Here is a 20,252-nt window from a genome sequence, read left to right on the forward strand (position 1 = left end):
ATTCACTATGTGTTAATGCTTTGGTCCGGTACTATATTAAAAGGAGGCCTTAATATCCCTTAGTTTCCATTAGGACCCGCTGCCACGGGAGGGTAGGACAAAAGATGTCATGCAAGTTCTGTTCCATAAGCACGTATGACTATATTCGGAATACATGCCTGTTGGAAATATGCCCTAGAGGCAATAATAAATTGATTATTATTATATTTCCTTGTTCATGATAATCGTTTATTATCCATGCTATAATTGTATTGATAGGAAACTCAGATACATGTGTGGATACATAGACAACACCATGTCCCTAGTAAGCCTCTAGTTGACTAGCTCGTTGATCAATAGATGGTTACGGTTTCCTGACCATGGACATTGGATGTCGTTGATAACGGGATCACATCATTAGGAGAATGATGTGATGGACAAGACCCAATCCTAAGCCTAGCACAAGATCATATAGTTCGTATGCTAAAGCTTTTCTAATGTCAAGTATCATTTCCTTAGACCATGAGATTGTGCAACTCCCGGATACCGTAGGAATGCTTTGGGTGTACCAAACGTCACAATGTAACTGGGTGGCTATAAAGGTACACTACGGGTATCTCCGAAAGTGTCTGTTGGGTTGGCACGAATCGAGACTGGGATTTGTCACTCCGTGTGACGGAGAGGTATCTCTGGGCCCACTCGGTAGGACATCATCATAATCTGCACAATGTGATCAAGGAGTTGATCACGGGATGATGTGTTACGGAACGAGTAAAAGAGACTTGCCGGTAACGAGATTGAACAAGGTATCGGGATACCGACGATCGAATCTCGGGCAAGTATCGTACCGCTAGACAAAGGGAATTGTATACGGGATTGATTAAGTCCTTGACATCGTGGTTCATCCGATGAGATTATCGTGGAACATGTGGGAGCCAACATGGGTATCCAGATCCCGCTGTTGGTTATTGACCAGAGAACATCTCGGTCATGTCTGCATGTCTCCCGAACCCGTAGGGTCTACACACTTAAGGTTCGGTGATGCTAGGGTTATAGAGATATTAGTATGCGGTAACCCGAAAGTTGTTCGGAGTCCCGGATGAGATCCCGGACGTCACGAGGAGTTCCGGAATGGTCCGGAGGTAAAGAATTATATATAGGAAGTGCTATTTCGGCCATCGGGACAAGTTTCGGGGTCATCGGTATTGTACCGGGACCACCGGAAGGGTCCCGGGGGTCCACCGGGTGGGGCCACCTGCCCCGGGGGGGCACATGGGCTGTAGGGGGTGCGCCTTGGCCTACATGGGCCAAGGGCACCAGCCCCAAGAGGCCCATGCTCCAAGAGTAGAGAAAAAGGGGAGAGTCCTAAAAGGGGAAGGCACCTTCGAGGTGCCTTGGGGAGGATGGACTCCTCCCCACACCCTTGGCCGCACCCTTCCTTGGAGGTAGGGGCAAGGGCTGCGCCTCCCCCTCTCTCTTGGCCCTATATATAGTGGGGAAAAGGAGGAGCAAATCAATCTAAGGCCTGGCGCCTCCCTCTCCCTCCCATGACACATCTTCCTCCTCCCGCAGCGCTTAGCGAAGCCCTGTTGGAATCCCGCTACTTCCACCACGCCGTCGTGCTGCTGGATCTCCATCAACCCCTCCCTCCTCCTTGCTGGATCAAGGCATGGGAGACGTCTCCGTTCCGTACGTGTGTTGAACGCGGAGGTGCCATCCGTTCGGCACTAGGATCATCGGTGATTTGAATCACGACGAGTACGACTCCATCAACCCCGTTCTCTTGAACGCTTCCGCGCGCGATCTACAAGGGTATGTAGATCCACTCCTCCCTCGTTGCTAGATGACTCCATAGATAGATCTTGGTGACACGTAGGAAAATTTTGAATTTATGCTACGTTCCCCAACAGTGGCATCATGAGCTAGGTCTATGCGTAGTTTCTATGCACGAGTAGAACACAAAGTAGTTGTGGGCGTTGATTTTGTTCAAAACGCTTGCCGTTACTAGTCTTATCTTGATTCGGCGGCATCGTGGGATGAAGCGGCCCGGACCAACCTTACACGTACTCTTACGTGAGACCGGTTCCACCGACAAACATGCACTAGTTGCATAAGGTGGCTGGCGGGTGTCTGTCTCTCCCACTTTAGTCGGATCGGATTCGATGAACAGGGTCCTTATGAAGGGTAAATAGCAATTGGCATATCACGTTGTGGTCTTTGCGTAGGTAAGAAACGTTCTTGCTAGAAACCCATAGCAGCCACGTAAAACATGCAACAACAATTAGAGGACGTTTAACTTGTTTTTGCAGGGTATGCTATGTGATGTGATATGGCCAAAGGATGTGATGAATGATATATGTGATGTATGAGATTGATCATGTTCTTGTAATAGGAATCACGACTTGCATGTCGATGAGTATGACAACCGGCAGGAGCCATAGGAGTTGTCTTTATTTATTCATGACCTGCGTGTCAACATAAACGTCATGTAATTACTTTACTTTATTGCTAACCGTTAGCTGTAGTAGTAGAAGTAATAGATGATGTGACAACTTCAAGAAGACACGATGATGGAGATCATGATGATGGAGATCATGGTGTCATGCCGGTGACGATGATGATCATGGAGCCCCGAAGATGGAGATCAAAAGGAGCAATATGATATTGGCCATATCATGTCACTATTTGATTGCATGTGATGTTTATCATGTTTATACATCTTATTTGCTTAGAACGACGGTAGTAAATAAGATGATCCCTCATAACAATTTCAAGAAGTGTTCTCCCCTAACTGTGCACCGTTCCTAAAGTTCGTCGTTTCTAAGCACGCCGTGATGATCGGGTGTGATGGATCCTTACGTTCACATACAACGGGTGTTGACGAGCCTAGCATGTACAGACATGGCCTCGGAACACATGCAAACACTTAGGTTGACTTGACGAGCCTAGCATGTACAGACATGGCCTCGGAACACAGAAGACCAAAAGGTCGAGCATGAGTCGTATGGTAGATACGATCAACATGAAGATGTTCACCGACGTTGGCTAGTCCGTCTCACGTGATGATCGGACACGGCCTAGTTGACTCGGATCATGTAATCACTTAGATGACTAGAGGGATGTCTATCTGAGTGGGAGTTCATAAGATGAACTTAATTATCCTGAACATAGTCAAAAGGATTTTGCAAATTATGTCGTAGCTCACGCTATAGTTCTACTGTTTAGATATGTTCCTAGAGAAAAATTAGTTGAAAGTTGATAGTAGCAATTATGCGGACTAGGTCCGTAAACCGAGGATTGTCCTCATTGCTTCATAGAAGGCTTATGTCCTTAATGCACCGCTCAGTGTGCTGAACCTCGAACGTCGTCTGTGGATGTTGCGAACATCTGACATACACGTTTTGATGACTACATGATAGTTCAGTTAAATGGTTTAGAATTGAAGCACCAAAGATGTTTTGAAACGTCACGAAACATATGAGATGTTTTGAGGGCTGAAATTGGGATTTCAAGCTCGTGCCCACGTCAAGAGGTATAAGACCTCCGACGATTTTCTTAGCCTGCAAACTAAGGGAGAAAAGCTCAATTGTTGAGCTTGTGCTCAGATTGTCTGAGTACAAAAATCATTTGAATCAAGTGGGAGTTGATCTTCCAGATAAGATAGTGATGGTTCTCCGAAGTCATTACCACCAAGCTGCTAGAGCTTCGTGATGAACTATAATATATCGGGGACATATATGATGATCCTTGAGATATTCGCGATGTTTGACACCGCGAAAGTAGAAATCAAGAAGGAGCATCAGTTGATGGTTGGTGAAACCACTAGTTTCAAGAAGGGCAAGGGAACAAAGGGATACTTCATGAAACGGCAATTCAGCTGCTGCTCTAGTGAAGAAACCCAAGGTTGAACCCAAACCCGAGACTAAGTGCTTCTGTAATAAGGGGAACAACCACTGGAGCAGAATTACCCTAGATACTTGGTAGATAAGAAGGCTGGCAAGGTCGATAGAAGTATATTGGATATACATTGTGTTGATGTGTACTTTACTAGTACTCCTAGTAGCACCAGGGTATTAGATACCGGTTCGGTTGCTAAGTGTTAGTAACTCGAAACAAAAGGCTACGGAATAAATGGAGACTAGCTAAAGGTGAGCTGACGATATGTGTTGGAAGTATTTCCAAGGTTGATCAAATATCGTACGCTCCCTCTACCATCGAGATTGGTGTTTGCGTTGAGCATAGACATGATTGAATTATGTCTATCGCAATACGGTTATTCATTTAAGGAGAATAATGGTTACTCTGTTTATTTGAATAATACCTTCAATGGTCTTGCACCTAAAATGAATGGTTCATTGAATCTCGATCGTAGTGATACACATGTTCATGCCAAAAGATAGTAATGATAGCACCACCTACTTGTGGCACAGCCACATAAGTCATATCGGTATAAAACGCATGAAGAAGCTCCATGTTGATGGATCTTTGGGCTCACTCATTTTTGAAAGGATTGAGACATGCGAACCATGTTTGTTGGTAGATATGCATGAGGAAACTCCATGCAGATGGATCGTTTGGACTCACTTGATTTTGAATCACTAGAGACATGCATACCATACCACATGGGCAAGATGACTGAAAGCCTCGTTTTTCAGTAAAATGGAACGAGAAAGCAACTTGTTGGAAGTAATACATTTTGATGTGTGCAGTCCAATGAGTGCTGAGGCATGTAGTGGATATCGTTATGTTCTTACTTCACAGATGATTTGAGTAGATATTGAGTATAGTTACTTGATGAATCACGAGTCTGAATTATTGAAAGGTTCAAGTAATTTCAGGGTGAAGTTGAAAGATCATCGTGACAAGAGGATAAAAGATCTATGATATGATCATAGAGATGAATATCTAAATTACGAGTTTGGCACAGAATTAAGACATTGTGGAAATTGTTTCACAACTAATACAGCCTGGAACACCATAGTGTGATGGTGTGTCCGAACATCATAACTGCACCCTATTGGATATGATGCATACCATGATGTCGCTCATCGAATTACCATGATAGTTTATAGGTTAGGCATTAGAGACAACCACATTCACTTTAAATAGGGCACCATGTAATTCCGATGAGATGACACCGTATGAACTATGGTTTAGAGAAACCTAAGCTGTCATTTCTTTAAAAGTTTGGGGCTGCAACGCTTATGTGAAAAAGTTTCAGGCTGATAAGCTCGAACCCAAAGCGGATAAATGCATCTTCATAGGACACCCAAAAATAGTTGGGTATACCTCCTGTCTCAGATCCGAAAGCAATAAGGGATTGTTTCTAGAATCGGGTCCTTTCTCGAGGAAAAGTTTCTCTCAAAAGAATTGAGTGGGAGGATGGTGGAGACTTGATGAGGTTATTGAACCGTCTCTTCAACTAGTGTGTGGCAGGGCACAGGAAGTTGTTCCTGTGGCACCTACACCAATTGAAGTGGAAGCTTATGATCATGAAACTTCAGATCAAGTCACTACCAAACCTCGTGGGATGACAAGGATGCGTACTACTTCAGAGTGGTACGTAATCCTGTCTTGGAAGTCATGTTGCTAGACAACAATGAACCTACGAGCTATGGAGAAGCGATGGTGGGCCTGGATTCCGATAAATGGCTCGAGGCCATAAAATCCGAGAGAGGATCCATGTATGAAAACAAAGTGTAGACTTTGGAAGAGCTACTTGATGGTCGTGAGGCTGTTGAGTACAGATGGATTTAAAAGGAAGACGGACAATGATGGTAAGTGTCACCATTAAGAAAGCTCGACTTGTCGTTAAGATGTTTTCCGACAAGTTCAAGGAGTTGACTATGGTGAGACTTTCTCACTCGTAGCGATGCTAAGAGTCTGTTGGAATTATATTAGCGATTACTGCATTATTTATGAAATCTTGCAGATAGGATGTCAAAACATTGTTTCCTCGATGATTCTCTTGAGGAAAGGTTGTATGTGATACAATCGGAAGGTTTTGTTAATCCTGAAAGATGCTAATAAGTATGCAAAGCTCCAGCAATCCTTCTAAGGACTGGAGTAAGCATCTCGGAGTTGGAATGTATGCTTTGATGATGATCAAAGATTTTGTGTTTATACAAAGTTTATGAGAAACTTGTATTTCCAAAGAAGTGAGTGGGAGCACTATAGAATTTCTGATGAATATATGTTGTTGACATATTGTTGATCAGAAATGACGTAGAATTTCTGGAAAGCATATAGGGTTATTTGAAAAGTGTTTTTCAATGGAAAGCCTGGATTAAGCTACTTGAACATTGAGCATCAAGATCTATGAGGATGGATCAAAACGCTTAATGGTACTTTCAAATGAGCACATTCCTTGACATGATCTTGAAGTTGTTCAAGATGGATCAGTCAAAGAAGGAGTTCTTGTCTGAGTTGTAAGGTATGAAGTTAAGACTTAAAGCTCGACCACGGCAGAATAGAGAGAAAGGACGAAGGTCGTCCCCTATGCTTAAGACATAGGCTCTACAGTATGCTATGCTGTGTGCCGCACCTGAAGTGTGCCTTGCCATGAGTCAGTCAAGGGGTACAAGAGTGATCCAAGAACGGATCACAGGACAGTGGTCAAAATTATCCTTAGTAACTAGTGGACTAAGGAATTTTCTCGATTATGGAAGTGGTAAAAGAGTTCGTCGTAAAGGGTTACGCCGATGCAAACTTTGACACTAATCCAGATTATTCTGAGTAGTAAACTGGATTCTTATAGTAGAACAGTTATTTGGAGTAGCTCCAAATAGAACGTGGTAGCCGCATCTAGGAGATGACATAGAGATTTGTAAAACACACACGGATCTGAAAGGTTCAGACCCGTTGACTAAAACCTCTCTCACAAGCAACATGATCAAACCCAGAACTCATTGAGTGTTAATCACATAGTGATGTGAACTAGATTATTGACTCTAGTAAACTCTTTGGATGTTAGTCACATGACGATGTGACCTGTGAGTGTTAATCACATGGCGATGTGAACTAGATTATTGACTCTAGTGCAAGTGGGAGACTGTTGGAAATATGCCCTAGAGGCAATAATAAATTAGTTATTATTATATTTCCTTGTTCATGATAATCGTTTATTATCCATGCTATAATTGTATTGATAGGAAACTCAGATACATGTGTGGATACATAGACAACACCATGTCCCTAGTAAGCCTCTAGTTGACTAGCTCGTTGATCAATAGATGGTTACGGTTTCCTGAGCATGGACATTGGATGTCGTTGATAACGGGATCACATCATTAGGAGAATGATGTGATGGACAAGACCCAATCCTAAGCCTAGCACAAGATCATATAGTTCGTATGCTAAAGCTTTTCTAATGTCAAGTATCATTTCCTTAGACCATGAGATTGTGCAACTCCCGGATACCGTAGGAATGCTTTGGGTGTACCAAACGTCACAATGTAACTGGGTGGCTATAAAGGTACACTACGGGTATCTCCGAAAGTGTCTGTTGGGTTGGCACGAATCGAGACTGGGATTTGTCACTCCGTGTGACGGAGAGGTATCTCTGGGCCCACTCGGTAGGACATCATCATAATGTGCACAATGTGATCAAGGAGTTGATCACGGGATGATGTGTTACGGAACGAGTAAAAGAGACTTGCCGGTAACGAGATTGAACAAGGTATCGGGATACCGACGATCGAATCTCGGGCAAGTATCGTACCGCTAGACAAAGGGAATTGTATACGGGATTGATTAAGTCCTTGACATCGTGGTTCATCCGATGAGATTATCGTGGAACATGTGGGAGCCAACATGGGTATCCAGATCCCGCTGTTGGTTATTGACCAGAGAACGTCTCGGTCATGTCTGCATGTCTCCCGAACCCGTAGGGTCTACACACTAAAGGTTCGGTGACACTAGGGTTATAGAGATATTAGTATGCGGTAACCCGAAAGTTGTTCGGAGTCCCGGATGAGATCCCGGACGTCACGAGGAGTTCCGGAATGGTCCGGAGGTAAAGAATTATATATAGGAAGTGCTATTTCGGCCATCGGGACAAGTTTCGGGGTCATCGGTATTGTACCGGGACCACCGGAAGGGTCCCGGGGGTCCACCGGGTGGGGCCACCTGCCCCGGGGGGTCACATGGGCTGTAGGGGGTGCGCCTTGGCCTACATGGGCCAAGGGCACCAGCCCCAAGAGGCCCATGCGCCAAGAGTAGAGAAAAAGGGGAGAGTCCTAAAAGGGGAAGGCACCTTCGAGGTGCCTTGGGGAGGATGGACTCCTCCCCACCCTTGGCCGCACCCTTCCTTGGAGGAAGGGGCAAGGGCTGCGCCTCCCCCTCTCTATTGGCCCTATATATAGTGGGGAAAAGGAGGAGCAAACCAATCTAAGGCCTGGCGCCTCCCTCTCCCTCCCGTGACACATCTTCCTCCTCCCGCAGCGCTTAGCGAAGCCCTGTTGGAATCCCGCTACTTCCACCACGCCGTCGTGCTGCTGGATCTCCATCAACCTCTCCCTCCTCCTTGCTGGATCAAGGCATGGGAGACGTCTCCGTTCCGTACGTGTGTTGAACGCGGAGGTGCCGTCCGTTCGGCACTAGGATCATCGGTGATTTGAATCACGACGAGTACGACTCCATCAACCCCGTTCTCTTGAACGCTTCCGCGCGCGATCTACAAGGGTATGTAGATCCACTCCTCCCTCGTTTCTAGATGACTCCATAGATAGATCTTGGTGACACGTAGGAAAATTTTGAATTTATGCTACGTTCCCCAACAATGCCCACATTACATTGATGAGCCAGAGCTAGTTCTGTGTCACCCTAGGTTATGACTGTTACATGATCGATCGCATCCGGCATAATTCTCCATCACCGATCCAATGCCTACGAGCTTTCCATATATTGTTCTTCGCTTATTTACTTTTCCGTTGCTACTGTTACAATCACTACAAAACCCAAAAATATTACTTTTGCTATCATTACCTTTTGCCACCGTTACCACTACTATCATATTACTTTGCTACTAAATACCTTGCTGCAGATATTAAGTTTCCAGGTGTGGTTGAATTGACAACTCAGCTGCTAATACTTGAGAATATTCTTTGGCTCCCCTTGTGTCGAATCAATAAATTTGGGTTGAATAATCTACCCTGGAAAACTATTGCGATCCCCTATACTTGTGGGTTATCAACCATCACCAAGGAAGTTCAATGCTTTCAAGAGGGAAATCACCAAGATTGAAGGGGAATCCAAATTTCCACCTAGTTTGTCATTCAGTTTTTTTCCAACGATCAACATACCACCTCAAATGCAACGTGTTCAAATTTGACATTTTTCCGAACTCATTTACCATATTTAGGGGATTATGTGCATTTTCTAGGCATTAATTATGCACATAATTCAAATTCGAACAATCGGTGCATGAAAAGGTGCACAAGAACGGTCTGGAAAACCATGCTCGTGCTATTTAGTACATTCTCATACCTTTTACAAGGAATGGGCAGATATTTCAAGGAAATGTGTGGCAATAGTCAACCATAAAACCCGCCGAATACGAAGATCTATCTGGGGAGGAAAACCTCACCCTGGACTGCATCGTTATCGATGATCGAAGGGGCCATCGAGCCTTATGGTGACGACACAGTGGAACTCTCAATGAAAGCGCCAATGTCGGTGTCAAAACCGGCGGATCTCGGGTAGGGGATCCCGAACTGTGCGTCTAATGCGGATGGTAACAGGAGGCAGGGGACACGATGTTTACCCAGGTTCGGGCTCTCTTGATGGAGGTAACACCCTATGTCCTGCTTGATTGATATTGATGATATGAGTATTACAAGAGTTGATCTACCACGAGAGTGTAGAGGCTAAACCCTAGAAGATAGCCTATGGTATGATTGTATCTTGTCCTACGGACTAAACCCTCCGGTTTATATAGACACCGGAGGGGGCTAGGGTTACACAGAGTCGGTTACATGTGAGGAGATCTACATATCCATATTGCCAAACTTGCCTTCCACGCCAAGGAAAGTCCCATCCGGACACGCGACGAAGTCTTCAATCTTGTATCTTCATAGTCCAACAGTCCGGCCAAAGGATATAGTCCGGCTGTCCGGAGACCCCCTAATCCAGGACTCCCTCATTAGCCCCTAAACCAGGCTTCAATAACGATGAGTCCAGCGCGCAGTTTTGTCTTCGGCATTGCAAGGCGGATTCCTCCTCCGAATACTCCATAGAAGATTTTAACACAAGTATAGTGTCTGACTCTGCAAAACAAGTTCCACATACCGCTGTAGAGAGAATAATATTTGCACAAATCTAATCTGCTGACACATTTTGACAGCATGACATCATTCCATGGCCCGGTCTCTATTCGAACCGTTTTTCTCAACCAGCGCTGCACATAATGCGAGGCAGTTTTCTTGACACATCTTGTGAAAGCAGAGATCGTGTTCCCCTTATTACGGGATTCTCATCAATACAGACGTGGGTAAGCCAATCGTGCCTGCTAGTATGACTCCTCGATTTTAGGCAAGTCCCAAATGGCCACGAGGAGGACGCTTGATATTCTTCCTCTTTATAAAGAGGTCGACGCATATTCTTTTTTCCCTGTCGTGCTCAATCGAATCCTTACCCCGCCTCGAGTTCCAACACCCAAGGCTCAGGTCAGGCGCTTTGGACCTTCAACCATGTCCGGATCCAATCTCCAAGGTCGGTGGATGCCTTCCTCTGTCACAGAGGAAGTCATCAAGAAGCTGAGAGAGGCCAGGTATCTGACCGCCGAAATCTCGCACAGGCTGCCTGCCCGAGGGCAGGTCATCCCCACTCCCGAACCCAACGAGAGTGTAGTGTTCATCTCTCATTTCCTCCGAGGGCTAGGACTCGCTCTGGATCCCTTTGTTAGGGGGCTCATGTTCTATTATGGACTAGATTTCCATGATCTGGCCCCGGATTCCCTCCTTCACATCTCGTCGTTCATCGTCATGTGTGAGGCCTTCCTTCGCATCACCCCACACTTCGGCCTGTGACTCAATACTTTCAATGTGAAGCCAAAGATGATCGAGGGGCGTCACGCAGAGTGCGGAGGTGCCACAATAAGCAAAAGTGCTGACGTTCCATGGCCAGAGGGCTCCTTCCCAGAGGTGTCTAGTTTATGGCAACGGGAGTGGTTTTATATCACAACTCCCCGAAGTGCCAAGTGGGTAGCCGCCCCTACCTTTCACTTGGGCCCTCCACCACAACTGACGTCATGGATCAACAAGGGGCTGAACTGGGGGCCAGTAAATGATGTGCCGATATTGCAGAGTCGCATCTGAGATCTCCTTGAGAGAGATGTTAGCCTGGTCAAGGTAATGCAAGTCATGCTAGTTCGTCGAGTCCAGCCTTGCAAACGTCGATCCCTCCGTATGTGGGAATTCAACCCGGAAGGACCGCGAACTATTCAGCACTTCCTCGGCATGACGCTCGAGGAGATGTACAAATTGTTCTTCGGACCCTAAATAGAGTGTCCGGACACCACCGAGGATGCGGGTCTGAGATGTAATCGCCCCAATACCCAAGTAAGTAATCCCCTGGCCGAACACGCTGTCTTTATATTTATCATAACATCATTATGAAAAGTCGCTCTTTGACCAGGACTGGATAACAAAGGCGAAGATGATCAGGTGTTCGGCCCCCTTCCCGAAGGCTTGGCCAATCCAGTACTAGACAGAATGCTCGAGCCGGCGCCTTGTCAGGCGCCCTCAGGGGAAGATGAAGGGGGGAATAAAGAGGCTGAAAGCAGGCCTCACACATCATTCATCCGAACCGGGGGAATTAGCGCCTCCGCGAAGGAGGACAACCAGGGAGAAAAAAAATCTGAAATCCCCTCTCCCCAAGGAAGGAAGAGGACCACCTCTGAAGACCCGGAAACAAAGGTTTCCAAACGGGGGAAGAAATCTTCGCCAGAGGGTCCTACCTCAGAGGGGATCATCCCTCTACTTAGCTGTAAGTGAAAAGGTACTTAATAGTAAAAATATCTTACATACTTCTGAAGATAATAACCGAAGCATATATCTTGCAGTTCGGATCGTAGCCCTTCTCGACAGAGTTCGTCTTCAGGGGATCTTCTTCCGGAGATGATGGAGAGCGAAACACCTCCCCGTTCCACCCTGCCTCATGAGGCGGGTGACCCTGAAGTGTCGTCGCGGAGGGTTTCTCCTGATCCGCCAAGGCCAGAGGGTAATCCTTTGGCCACCCGAAGTCCCCAGTATTCGGCTCCTAAAGAGAGCAATGGAAAGAGTCTGGAACCGTGCAGTGTGCGGTCGGATGCACAGAAGGATCTTCTAGAGCAAGCGGCCATCTCAGAAGCGCATCGTATGCTAATGGGTACGGTGATTGAAAGGATTTCATCCAGAAAGCGGGTTGCGTGAAGCTTTTATGAGTCTGCTGAAAGGCTTTGAGGTACGTGAAATAGTGTATTATTTTGACAGTACCACACACGTTAGGTGTGCCTATGCAGATAGTAGCCCCTGAGACTCTGGTTGCCATTGAAAATGGCGGCAAACAAAGGATCATATTCCCAGGTAATAACCAGACCGCCTTTATGTTCAGGTGGCTGAAGGTCCAGTGGCTAGCCGGACTGATGAGTTTGCCAATCTAAAGCGGCAGCTTGATGCGGCAGATGCCGACATCGTGCTTGTGAACAAGCGGCTTGATGACGCACAGGGTAAGTGATTTCTTCGGTGATAGAAACATAGTAAGAGGAGCATGATGCTAGTATCTTTAATATGTTGTGACTGTAGATGGAGCTGCCACCTTGGAGACCCTTCGGGCGAAACTTGCCCGAGCCAAGGAACAAGCAAGGAATAGTGATGCGGCCGCTCTAAAAGCGGTCGAAGAGCTGAGGGCCGAACATGCCGCGCATTGCCAGAGCAAGGAAAGAATAGCCAAGATGGCCGTTGAGTTGAAAGATGCCGCTGACCATTACCAGATTCTTGAAAAAGAAAGCCGAGCGAAGGCGACAGACTTGGAGAAGGCCATGGTAGCAGCCAAGGAAGCCCGCTCCAAAATCAGAGCGACGAAGGAGGAGCTGCGTCAAGCTACAGATATTGCGGCTGGGAAGCCCTTTTTGTTGCAGACTAAGTTCGGAGATCCGAAGTATGCTCCTCTTGATCAACTATGAAGTTCTGCAGACGCATACGTGGATTTGGCAGCAAGTGCTGCTGATGCTGCCGAGTTCTTCAAGGATAAAAAAGATCATGAAGTGGAAATGCTGTTCTGGTCACAGTTCCATGCTCCAGTGCGCCCGCTGCTGTTGAATGAGCGAATGGCCGAGTGGCCGAGCTTTATAGGTTGTCTGGACTTGCCATGAGGTCTGTTGTGGTTCATCTATGGCCGGAAGGGCCAAGGCCGAATAGTTACTTTAGTTTAGTGCAACAATTCCTTGGTGCCGTGCCGCATATCGGCGTTATGAAGAGGTCGACGTGCATAGAGGGTGCGCGGATGGCACTTGCCCGTGTCAAGACATACTGGGCAGAGATGGAGGCCACCACTATTGCAACACAGGGTTCGGCCCTGGGCTGAGTAGCCGCCGAGCACTACTTTGAAGAGGTCCTTGGAGGCGCTCGTTCTATAGAGGCGCAGTGCTCGAAGAATATTATGTTCTAGTGACATGTATGACCATTGTAAAAACAATATTTTATTGAATTATGAAGGCTGTGTTTATACTTTTGCCTGAAAGTATTATGATGCCTACTGTGCGGCCGTTTATGTATATATGTATATAACCTGAAAGATTGCAGTCGTCGGCTTCAGCTCCCATGCATATAATGTGGGGGTGTTTGCCAAAAAAACACGTATTGACACTTGATCCAACGTCTTGGTCCATGAAGGAGGTGGTAGCGCAGCGAACGAGGAAACCAGACTATATTGCTTTAACACTTTCACTTAGCCATAGGAGTTTGACGGTGGGACTACTATATAGCCCCTGGCACTTCCGCGCTCGTCCGAATACGGGGCACATACGTACATGACCGAGAAACGGCCCTTTGTTAATGCGGAGGAATCCCGAAGATTCCGGTAAGTCATCGAGTGGTTGACCAGTCTCGCGCTTTATCATGACAGTCAGTTTTCGGCTTTCTCTACTAAGGTGCTCATCTGGATGAACCAGGGCACAATCGCAGTAGTTCTCCCGGTGCCACCTTAGCCGATAGAGCGGAACGTAAGGTAGCAAAACACGGGAGCTGGGCAAACCCAACATTTGACCAAAGACATGATTCAGAGCTGATGCATATAAGGCCAAACTCACGATGCCGAACACTCCCTAAGGGTCTTTATAACATATGTCGGGCTGAACAATGCCTTTAATAATAAACCCCGAGTGTCCAGGTACGTGCAATATCCTAACGTGGCCACATGCCAAGAACGTCAGTATCCTTCTCGGTTGTATTGAGTACCCGGAGGATGTGAACAACAAGAGACAGTAAAAAAGGTTTACGCAGGGTCTTAATCTGAAAAGAAACCTTTGAGTGGGTCCCTGCTACACATTTGCGCCTGTGTCTCCGTTGTGCCGTGTCCTGGACGGGTGTAGCACGATTGTCATCTGTAAAAGAGAAGAACTTAGGTGAAAGTTGTCATGCCAGAAAATTGGTTATTATCAATAAACCATTGAAATTCAAGGTAAATCAAGTTGAGCCGAACTAGCCCTGATTACACGCAGGAAGCCCCTGGTACCGTCGATGAGTGTTTAACCATCAAACCAATCTCATGTGTAGTGATGCGCCGGACTCGTCTAACCATGTCCATGGTCTTGACGACCTGTCATTTATTCTGGTTGGTGAGGCCGTCTAGTGCTCGGCTGTTAAGGCCGCCACACATTCTTCCGCGCGTATAGAACACTCAATGTTTCCACTAACTTTGATGGTGCCACGTGGACCGGGCATCTTAAGCTGGAGAGAAGCGTAAGCCGCTCTTCCGAGTAGTGCTTGGTAGCCACTTCGGAATGGAGCGATGTAGAAAGTTAACTTTTCGCTTCAGAAGTTGTCGGGAGAACCGAATACAAACTCTAGTAATAGAGAGCCCGTACAGTGGGCCTCTAGGCCTGGTATTACTCCCTTGAAGGTAGTATTACTGTTGCTTATTTTTGTCGGGTCTATCCCCATTTTGCGGACTGTGTCCTGATATATCAGATTTAGACTACTCCCGCCGTCCATAAGGACTCGTGTGAGGTGGTATCCGTTTATTATTGGGTCTAACACCAAGGCAGCCAATCCTTCATGCCAGATGCTTGTCACGTGATCCCCGCGATCAAAAGTGATCGGGCAGGCCAACCAGGGGTTGAACTTAGGGCTGACGGGCTCTATGGCGCGTATGTCTCGGAGTGCATGTTTGCTTCTCCTATTCGTCACATGGATCATGTTTACTATTTTAACCTCTGGTGGGAATTTTTTCTATCCTCCAGTGCTTTGCTGGCGAGGTTCGTCCTCGTCTTTGCGTGGTGTCTCCCCCCTTGTGTTCGGCGTTTAGCTTACCGGCCTTCTTGAAGACCCATCATTCTCTGTGGGTGTGATTTGCAGGTTTGTCGTGGGTGCCATGGATCTGACATAGTTTGTCGAGGATCTTGTTTAGGCTAGACGGTCCATCTCTGCAGCCTTTGAAAGGCTTTTTCTGCTGACTTGGCCGAGAGCCCCTGAATCCGGCGTTGACCACCGTATTAACTGGGCTGTCTTCTTTATTTTGACGCTTGTTTTTACTGCGTCATGGTTTTCCATTGCCATCCCTGACTTCAGATGTGCTTGGGTCGCTGGTGCTACTGCGGGTTAACCAGCTATCTTCGCTCGCGCAAAAGCGGGTCATGAGGCTTGTCAGGGCTGCCATTGTTCACGGTTTTTCTTGGCCGAGGTGTCTGGCGAGCCATTCGTCTCGGACGCTATGCTTGAAAGCTTCTAAGGCTTCAGTGTCGGGACAGTTGACGATTTGGTTCTTCTTAGTGAGAAACCTGTTCCAAAGCTTTCGGGCTGACTCTCTAGGATGTTGAATTATATGACTTAAATCGTCCGCATCCGGTGGTCGGACATAGGTCCCTTGAAAATTAGCCCGAAAAGCGTCCTTAAGCTCCTCCCAACTTCCAATTGAGTTTTCGGCGAGGCTTTTCAGCCAGTGCCGAGCTGGTCCTTTAAGCTTGAGGGGCAAGTACTTGATGGCATGAAGATCGTCTCCACGAGCCATGTGGATGTGGAGGATAAAGTCCTCAATCCAGACCCCAGGGTCTATGGTCCCGTCGTACGCTTCAATGTTCACTGGTTTGAATCCTTCTGGGAATTCATGGTCCAGCACCTCATCGGTGAAACATAGGGGGTGTGCGGAACCCCTGTATTTGGATGTATCATGGTGTTCGGACGGTTGTAGTATTCGATTTTGATATTATGCCAGAGCGCGCTTCCTAGATCCATAGATGGATCTGGTCATACTGGGTTTTTGGCGCAAGTCCTCACATAGATCGTGGGTTGACTTATGTGTGACCTTGTTAGTCGCTCCATTGCGGTCACACGGTGGTTGATCCGGCCGGTTGGCCATTTTATTTTTCGGCTGTATGGGCTCTAAGGCCTCATCGTCAAATTCGGGTAATAGTTTGCGCTTTGGATAGCTCTTTGTGTGGTAACTTCCACCATACTTTTCATCGTTGTCGAGCACTTTGTTCCACCTGTTGCTGAGCGTATTTTGTTCGGCCTTAAGCCTTTGCTTCTGCTTCTTCAGACTCCTCGCTGTGGCAATAAGCCTTCTGCGGAGGTTCTCTTTCTCCAAGTTCGTTTCCGGGATGATGTGTGCATCTTCGTCCGGACTGTTTTCCTCCCCAAAGGGGGTTTGATGAGGTTTATCCTTGGCATCGCTGTGTTCGGACGTCGGATCCGTACTGTGTTCGCCGTTTGCAGCTTCATCGTGCTCTGCCGCCGGGGCAATGAGGTCGTCGTTTCCTCTGGAGTCGACTGGAGTATTATTTTGCCTTGCGCTGTTATCGCTGTTTTTGCCGAGGCGGGATTTGGAGCGGCGCCTACGCCGACACTTTGTTTGCTTCTTGGAGGGGTCATCCTCCGCTGTCTCCTCCCATTCCTCGTCATCGTTTTCTTTGGGTGTATTCACCATGTATATGTCATGTGGTGAAGTGGCTGTCCAGTGCCCTGTGGGCACTAGTTCCTGTTCCTCTCCTGCATCGTCGTCCATGCCGTCGTTGTCTGCAGAGTCGAAATCGAGCATGTCAGTTAAATCGTCGATAGAGGCTACTAAGTGGGTGGTGGGTGGGTAGCGAATTTCTTCGTCGTCCACATCCCATTCTAACCGGACATAGTTCGGCCAATGTTCTCCTGACAAGGAGATAGACTTTAATGAATTTAGCACATCGCCGAAAGGCGAGTGTTGAAAGATATCCGCGGAGGTGAACTCCATGATTGGCGCCCAATCGGATTCGGTAGGCACGGATGCAGGCGGCTCGGAGTCCGTGGCCGGAGACGAATTCAGTGGTTTGGCAGCATGGCTCTTGTAAGGGGTGAAGTCAGTATCAGGCTCCATCGCCACTGAGAGTGCGGCCTCCATGGCGGGGTCCATCCCTCCGTCGTCGGATGGCGCAGTTTGCTCCAGATTGAAGGCCGGAGTAATTGCAGATGCGATCTTCCGAACACTGTCCTACGACAGAGTTACGTCATGCTCGTCGTGATTGTGTGGCGCACCTGACATGAGCTTGAATCCGTCGAAGATCAAGTCTCTGCGGATGTCGGTAGTGTAGTTTAAGTTTCCAAACCTGACCTGATGGCCAGGGGCGTGGCTCTCGATCTGCTCCAGATGGCCAAGCGAATTGGCCCGCAGTGCGAAGCCGCCGAATACGAAGATCTATCTGGGGAGGAAAACCTCACCCTGGACCGCATCGTTATCGATGATCGAAGGGGCCATCGAGCCTTATGGTGACGACACAGTGGAACTCTCAATGAAAGCACCAATGTCGGTGTCAAAACTGGCGGATCTCGGGTAGGGGGTCCCGAACTGTGCGTCTAAGGCGGATGGTAACAGGAGGCAGGGGACACGATGTTTACCCAGGTGCGGGCCCTCTTGATGGAGGCAACACCCTACGTCTTGCTTGATTGATATTGATGATATGAGTATTACAAGAGTTGATGTAGCACGAGATTGTAGAGGCTAAATCCTAGAAGCTAGCCTATAGTATGATTGTATCTTGTCCTACGGACTAAACCCTCCGGTTTATATAGACACTGGAGGGGGCTAGGGTTACATAGAGTCGGTTACAATGGAGGAGATCTACATATCCGTATTGCCAAGCTTGCCTTCCACGCCAAGGAAAGTCCAATACGGACACGGGACGAAGTCTTTAATCTTGTATCTTCGTAGTCCAACAGTCCGGGTAAAGGATATAGTCCGGCTGTCCGGAGACCTCCTAATCCAGGACTCCCTCAACCGTGTTCAAATTTGGCACTTTTCCGGGTTCATTTGCCATATTTAGGGGATTATGTGCATTTCCTAGGCATTAATGTACATAATTCAAGTTCGAACAATCGGTGTATGAAAGGGTCCACAAGAATGTCCTGGAAAACCATGCTCGTGCCGTTTAGTAAATTCTCATGCCTTTTACAAGGAATAATGGACAGATATTTTGATGAAATGTGTGGCAATAGTGAACCAGAAATGTTTATTTTTTGGGGTTTCAACTATAGAAAAAGTGAAATAAATGCTTAAAAACATGACGCGTGGCATGGTGCCATGGTATGACCTCACCATGCCCTGGTAAATTTTTTAGAAGGTTTGGTTTATGTCGTCATGCACACCCTTCATAAATCGAACCATCACCGAGAAAGTTCCATGGTTTCGAGAGGGAAATCCCCAAGATTGAAGGGGAATCCAAATTTCCATCCTAGTTTGTCATTCTGGTTTTTCCAACGATCAACATACCGCCTCCAATGCTACATGTTCAAATTTGACATTTTCCCGGGCTCATTTATCATATTTAGGGGATTATGTGCATTTTCTAGGCATTAATGGACATAATTCAAATTCGAACAATCGGTGCATGAAAAGGTGCACAAGTACGGTCTGGAAAACCATGCTCGTGTTATTTAGTACATTCTCATGCTTTTTACAAGGAATGGGCAGATATTTCAAGGAAATGTGTGGCAATAGTCAACCATAAACGTGTCGTTTACTCGGTTAACAACTATACAAAAAATCAAACACATGGTTGGAAAACATGACGCCTGGCGTGGTGCCATGGTATGGCCTCACCATGCCCTGGTAAAATTTGGAGAATGTTTTCCTTATGTCGTGATGCGCGCCTTTCATAAATCAAACCATCACTGAGGAAGTTTCATGGTTTCGAGGGGGAAATCACCAAGATTGAAGGGGGGGTCCAAATTTCCTTTGTCCATGAGTTTTTTTCTACGATGAACATACAACCTGCAAATCACCGTGTTCAAATTTGGCGCTTTTCCAGGTTCATTTGCCATATTTAGTGGATTATGTGCATTTCCTAGGCATTAATGCACATAATTCAAGTTCAAACAATCGGTGCATGAAAGGGTCCACAAGAACAGCCTAGAAAACCATGCTCGTGCCATTTAGTAAATTCTCATGCCTTTTACAAGGAATGGACAGATATTTTGATGAAATGTGTGGCAATAGTCAACCACAAATGTTTGTTTGTTGGGTTTTCAACTATAGAAAAAATGAAATAAATGCTTAAAAACATGACGTCTGGCATGGTGCCATGGTATGACCTCACCATGCCCTGGTAAAAATTTGATAAGGTTTGGCTTATGTTGTCATGCATGCCCTTCATAAATTGAACCATCACCGAGGAAGTTCCATGCTTTCGAGAGGGAAATCCCCAAGATTGAAGGGGAATTCAAATTTTCTTTGCCCTGGAGTTTTTTCTACGATGAAGATACACCCTGCAAATCACCATGTTCAAATTTGGCATTTTTCCGGGCTCATTTACCATATTTAGGGGATTATGTGCATTTTCTAGGCATTTAGCACATATAAATCCAATCTAGCTACAGGTGCACGGGTGTGATGTGAGGGACGTGGAGTGTCGTTTGATCGTGGCCCATCCTACGGTGCACACGCGCGATCCGCGTGGCTGGGGTTCCGGCCAATCATAACGCAACACACAATAGGCTCAGCGCACGCTGTTTCCGGAAGCGACGGAGATGAACCGTGTGTGATAATGAACGAGCAAAATTGTAAGGGAAGCCAAATTTCTGTTGCCGTTTGTCATTGAGCTCTTGAATACC

The sequence above is a fragment of the Triticum urartu genome, chromosome 7, assembly GCF_003073215.2.
Source record: "Triticum urartu cultivar G1812 chromosome 7, Tu2.1, whole genome shotgun sequence".
In the NCBI taxonomy this organism is placed as follows: domain Eukaryota; kingdom Viridiplantae; phylum Streptophyta; class Magnoliopsida; order Poales; family Poaceae; genus Triticum; species Triticum urartu.